General features: G+C 56.3%; 1 protein-coding gene across 2 annotated transcripts in view; it reads right to left on the minus strand.

Annotated features, from left to right (window-relative positions):
- The window catches only part of SLC45A4 (solute carrier family 45 member 4), a 65,922-nt gene extending 63,879 nt beyond the window's left edge, over positions 1 to 2,043 (minus strand). For both annotated transcript variants that reach the window (XM_043483346.1, XM_043483348.1), the window contains exons 1-2: positions 1,988 to 2,043; positions 1,145 to 1,204 (exon numbers count right to left, since the gene is read on the minus strand). The gene's annotated coding sequence lies outside the window, so the exon portion shown is untranslated. The remainder of the gene's footprint in view (positions 1 to 1,144; positions 1,205 to 1,987) is intronic.
- Between the last annotated feature and the right edge of the window lie 3,957 nt (positions 2,044 to 6,000).

A 6,000-nucleotide genomic window follows, 5' to 3' on the forward strand; every position in this document is an offset into this window, starting at 1 on the left:
CCGCCCCTGCCCGACCTCCAGCAAGCAGAGCTGAGGGCAGGGAAGAGCCCCAGGATGTTAAAAAAACTGCCAGGCACCTTGGAGATCGCCCAGTCCAATCTCTGTTCTGCTTTCCTGATGCAACGCGGGCTGAGGCTGCAGCACGCATCTCAGCCAGGGAAGCAGGCCCACTCTCACAGGCCCAGAGCCCTGGGGCAGCCTCCCGGCGGGGGGGTGGGGGGGGACCATCCAGGCCACACGCACCCTCCACTCAGGGCCTCATATGCATTTCAAACGTGTCTCAAACTAGCCCCTACTTTCCTTTACAGCTGCTGCTCATGATTTATCAATTAGCCTGAACAATCGGGACTGAAATTCCAGATTTTTAAGACAACTGACTCCTCCCTCCCCGCCACCCCAGAAGCCCCAGCATTCTGCAGCCACAAGGATCTTCCCACCTGGGGCCTACACAGCTCCAGGCCACAGCCACTGCCCCTCCTCACCTTCAAGTGGATTCTGCAAAACCTCTTGAGCACTCAATAAACTCTTACTGTTTCTTTGAGTACATAATTCAGATCCACCAGAAAACTGAGGAAAGTACTCATTTTTAAATGGCTAGGGTCACTCTTTTGGATGCCCTGTCATTTAATACACCACATCAGGGTAATACACCAATCCTCCAGCTTTTTATCGTCTTCCTTTTTCTCCTACTACAGGCGCAAAATAGAAGAGCTGAAAGACTCCCCCTTACCCTACCTGTCCATTGCTGATGGGAGAAGTGGGGACCACTGAAGTGCAGAGCACACTCACAGAACGCTGGGAAGATTGACTTAGCTTTTCCCAGAAGAAGCAGGCTTCAATTATGACAATCATTTGACCCCACAACAATGGCTTCAATCACTCATCTCCTAAACCCTCCTCCCTTCCCAGGCCTCAGGCTAGGAGATGCCCCCAAAACCAGGAGCGACCAGGCTCCTTTTGGCTGGAGTCAGCTGAGGTAACCGATGGGGTTGGATGGCTCAATGGCCCCACTCCCAAAGGAAAAAAAAAAATCTCACACTCCCTAGAAGATCAAGTGTGTATCCCCACCCCCCAGAATCACTATGAATGATTAACCAGAAGGCTGTGCTTTCTTCAAACCACCACCCCTCCCTTTTTGACATACCTCCTCTGAAAAAGCCCTCTGGAAGGTGTTCCCCCGCAGCCCAGTCAAGAGCAACACACCCTGGGGAGGAACGGGTTAAGTTCAAGAGCTCTGGGAGGCCAGCCGGCAAGGGAAAGGGAGAGCGGTACAGAGATGCAGACAAACGTGCAGGGACTTCTGCAGGGCAGGCGCTGCTGGACCCGGGTGCACCGAGGCATTGGCCCCTCTTCCCCAGGCACAGCTTGGTTGCGGAACTGGAGGTGTCTTCAAAGGGGCAGACCAGAGGACGGTGCAGGTAAGAGAGACAAAACACAGGGGCAGCCCCGAGTGTGGCCGCCCTGTGAGGCCGCTGAGGGCAGGCGTGTGCGGGGACAGGAGGGTTTCAGGCAGAGGGGACAGAGGCTGAACTCTCAGAAGTTGGCGGCGTCAGGCCGAGGGCGCGGGGCAGGGTCGGGACCGAGAGGGCCGAGGCGCCAGGCTGCCTGCGGGTAGAGTAACCCGAGAAGACGGGGGTGGGGGATGCCGAGGACTGCGGCCGGGGCAGGGTCCAGGGGAAGGCGTACCCCGCGGGGAGGGGCCCGAGATGCTCCAGGAGGCTGGGGGCGGGGGACGGAGACGAGGCCGGGCAGGTGCACCCCGGGCGGAGAAGGGAAGGGGCCCAAGCCCGGAGCGTCCGTGCGGGCGGGAGCAGGCTCTCGGCCGTGGCGTGGGGGGCCTCCTCCCTGGGGAAGGGATGCCGGAGCGGGCCGGGAGCCGGTCCCGGAGCTCGAGGCCGGGGCCGCGCGGGGGCCTAGTGGGGGTGGGCAGCGGCAGGTGCCGGGCGCCCAGGTGCGGCGGGGTCAGGGCAGCGGGCCGACCGCTCACCTGTCTCCTCCGGCCGGGGCCGCGGGGCGGCGGCGCGGCGGGGCGGCCGGGCCGGGCCGGGCGGGGACGGCGGGGGCGCGGCGCTCCGGGGGCGGCGGCGGCGGCAGGGCCCGGCGGCGGCTGCTCCTCAGCTGGCCGGCCGGGCGGTCAGTCAGCGAGAGACGCCGGCGCGAACGGAGCGCTTGCGAGGATGCGGCCAGCGCGCGGGGACAACGCCGCTTTATCAGGTCGGAAACAGCCGCCGCGCGCCGCTTCCGCTGACGCAGCGCCGGCCCGAGCTCATGACTATGCAGCAGCCGCCGCGGGGGGCGGGGCGGGGCCCGAGCCACGCGCGCCTATTGGTCTCCGCGTGCCCCACCCACCGTCCCGTCCCGCCCCGGACCGAGGCCCCGCCCCGGACCGGCCCAGCCCCCGGACCGGCCCCGCCCCGGCCGCATCCCGCCTCTGGCCTCCGGCGAGGGTCTGCAGTTCGCCCCCAGCCCAGCTTCTCCAGACTTGAGCGCAGACCCTAACCGGGAGCCGTGACCCCAGACTCTGGCCGCGGAGGTGCCCCACGGTAGCCGCAGGAGAGAGAACCTGCCACCCTCTCCCCTCCCGGGTTCACCCTGGTCCTGCCTCTCCGCTAACGCCTCCTGTAAGAGGGTCCTAAGAGCCTCGCGTCCCGCCACCAGCCTGGTCCCTCCGCAGACAGCCTCCTCCCATCCCACTCTCCCTCCATCCCCCGGCCTGACGGGTGAGGTGGGCTCCGCCGCCAGATGCGACAGCAAAACCCTTCCTTCGGTTTTCCCTCCCTCGCCCTGGGCCTTCTTTCTCCTTTGCCCCATACCAGTCCCACCTCCCACGCTAAGTGTGCCCCCAGCTCCCCACCCCCTGCCCTTTCCAGCCTTTCCAGCCCTGGAGAACTGGAGGACCCGGACCAGGGGGCCTCCTACTCGCAACCCGACCCACGCCAGGGGCACCAGTCCGCTATCACCCAAGAAGCAGAGTGGCTATAGTCCCTAGGATGGGATTTCTGGGAACCCCTGGGGACAAGGTCGGAGGAGGCAGCTTGATAAACAGAGAAACGGATGATATAATGAGCTGAGGTCAGACAGCCCTGCGCCAGTGCCAGGGTTTAAGTGGCACTGGAGAAATTACTTCACCTCTCAGAGCCTGGGTGTCCTCATCTGTAATGTAGAGATCACAAAATCCTTCTCATGGGGTTGCTGAAAGGACTGAGAAATAAAGTGTACAACACAGCCTACAGAGCAGTAAATATGGAGAAATCTGACAATATTAAGTGTTGGTGGGGAAGTGGAGCAACTGGAACTCTCATAACCCTACTTGATAGGGATGCAAATTGGTGCAGCCACCTTGGGAATCTGTTTAGAAGTACTGGATTTTATGTCAAACCTGTGACCTCCTTGATGCATACTTTCTGTGATCCTGTTTTTGTGCATAGCAGCACTGTTTGTAATAAACAGAAAGTGGAAATTATGCAAATGCCTATCAATCATAGAATGGATGTATGAATTGCAACAAATTCATACAATGCAATGACAATGAATAATCTGTAACCATAGACAACAATATGGGTGACTCTCACACATGATATTTTTTTCTTTTTTTTTATTTTAAGGGAGTGTGTTGCCATTTCCTACTCCAGGGGATCTTCCTAACCCAGGGATCAAACCCGAATCTCCTATATTGGTAGGCAGATTCTTTACCGCTGAGCCACACTTACATATGACTTTGAGAAGGAAATAAAAACACAGACCCTAAAGCTTATAGAATTCTATGTGGATAAATCAGTAGAAATGTAAAAATGGTGGTAAAAGTCAGGATAGTGGTTAATCTTGGAGGGGGCAGTGCCAGAGCTGGGACACAGAGGGAATATCTGGGGAGCTGATGAGGTTCTGTTTCCTGATCTGGGTGCTGGTTACATGGATGTATTCAGTTTATGGAGTTTTCTCCAGCTGCGCATTCATCATGTGTGAACTCTTCAGTGTGCATGTGATGCTTCAATGAAGAGTTTATAAGAATATCTGGCGTGTTTGTAGTAAGAACCCAAAGTTGCCCCTGACACATTGAGGGTGCTCATCACTGTCTGTCTATCCTTCCCTGTTGGGTTTTGGCTCCTATGGTCCGAGGATGGAGGCAGAAGCAACTCCAGCTGCATGTCCTGTATGCCAGCTGCACAGGCACCTTATTTCACCTGTCAGAGTCCTCATCTGTAAATGAGACTTCTGACAATACCCAACTCACAAGTCATCTTGAGGATTCAGTAATGCTATTTATTTATTTAATTTTGGCTACAGTAGGTCTTTGGAGAAGGAAATGGCAACCCACTGCAGTATTCTTGCCTGGAGAATTCTATGGACCAAGGAGCCTGGTGGGCTACAGTCCATGGGGTCGCGAAGAGTCGTACACAACTGAGCGATTAACACAGAATAGGTCATCATCACTGTGCAGGCTTTTCTCCAGCTGTGATGAGCAGGGGCTAATTTCCAGCTGCCTTCCAAGGGCTTCTCATTGTGGTGGTTCCTCCTGCTGTGGGACACGGGCTCCCAAGCTCAGGCCCAGTAGTCGGGGAGCATGGGCTTAGTTGCCCCACGGCATGTGGGATCTTCCCAGACCAGCGATCAAACCCCTGTCTCTTGCATTGACAAAAGAATTCTTAACCACCGGGCCACCAGGGAATTCCAAATAATGCTTCTTTAAAAAGACTTGAACTTCCCTGGAGATCCTGTGGTTAAGACTCCACAATTCCACTGCAAGGGGCATAGTTATGCTCGCCAGTCAGGGAACTAAGATCCCACATGCCGTGTGCCATGGCCAAAAAAACAGAAACTCGATACAGTAAGAAGAACAGCCTAAGGATTTAATAAGTTTGTTTAATTATTCCCTAAATGCTGGTATTTACTGAATCTTCTTTATTTTCATTCATTCAGCAAGTAATTACTGAGTGCCCGCCATGTGCCATGTACCATGCCAGGTGCTAGGACCAGAGCTGGCAGCAAGATGTACTCTCTATCCTTAAGGATCCCATGATGGAATGGAAAACACAGATGACCATCCACCACAGGATGGGTACAAAATTTGTGAGATAGTCCCAGGTGGCGCTAATGGTAAAGAACCCACCTGCCAATGCAGGAGACCTAAGAGACACAGGTTCGATCCCTGGGCCAGGAAGATCCCCTGGAGGAGGGCATGGCAAGCCACTCCAGTGTTCTTGCCTGGGAAACCCCATGGACAGAGGAGCCTGACGGGCTATGGTCCTTAGGGCCACACAGAGTCGGACGCGACCGAGCCCCTAAGCATGGCCCGCGATGGACTGATAGCGATGATAGCACCTTACCAGTGCTGCAGCCATGGAGCGCAGCACGGGCTGTGACCTAGAGTGGGCTCTCCATGACTGTCTCCACAAGAGTAAATAAACGCACTCGCCTCTGCAATCCGGAACTCCAGAGAGATTAGACAGAGAGCAAAGTTAAGGAAAAGCATGGCCCCCAGTGTGCACGGGCCCAACGCTCTGCATGTGCGAGTGTGCCTGCGTACATGTGTACCTGTGCACACACATGTGTGTGAGGGCCAGGGGCAGGGCCACTCTGCCAGCACTCCGTGCTAGCCTAACCAGCCGGGCCTCATCCGGGAGCCACCACCAAGTAAGGTGTTGTGGACCGCGTGTTTGTGTCCCTTCAAAATTCATCTTGAAGCCCTACCCTCAGCGGGATGATATTTGAAGATGGGTCACGGGGAGTGAGACTTCCTTGGTGGTCCAGTGGCTGGGACTCCCCACTCCCAGGGCAGGGGGTTCCATCCCTGGGCAGAGAACTAGAGCCCACATGCTGCAACTAAAGATCCCTTACTCTGCAACAAAGCCCCAGCGCAGCCAAATAAATTTTTTTAGAAATAAGTATTTTATTTTTGGCTGTGTTGGGTCTTTGTTGCTGTGAGTGCTTTCCTCCAGTTGTGGCGAGCAGGGCTACTCTCTAGTTGAGGTTCTCGGGCTTCTCATTGCAGGGGCTTCTCTT

The sequence above is a fragment of the Cervus canadensis genome, chromosome 12 (genome assembly GCF_019320065.1).
Source record: "Cervus canadensis isolate Bull #8, Minnesota chromosome 12, ASM1932006v1, whole genome shotgun sequence".
Lineage (NCBI taxonomy): Eukaryota > Metazoa > Chordata > Mammalia > Artiodactyla > Cervidae > Cervus > Cervus canadensis.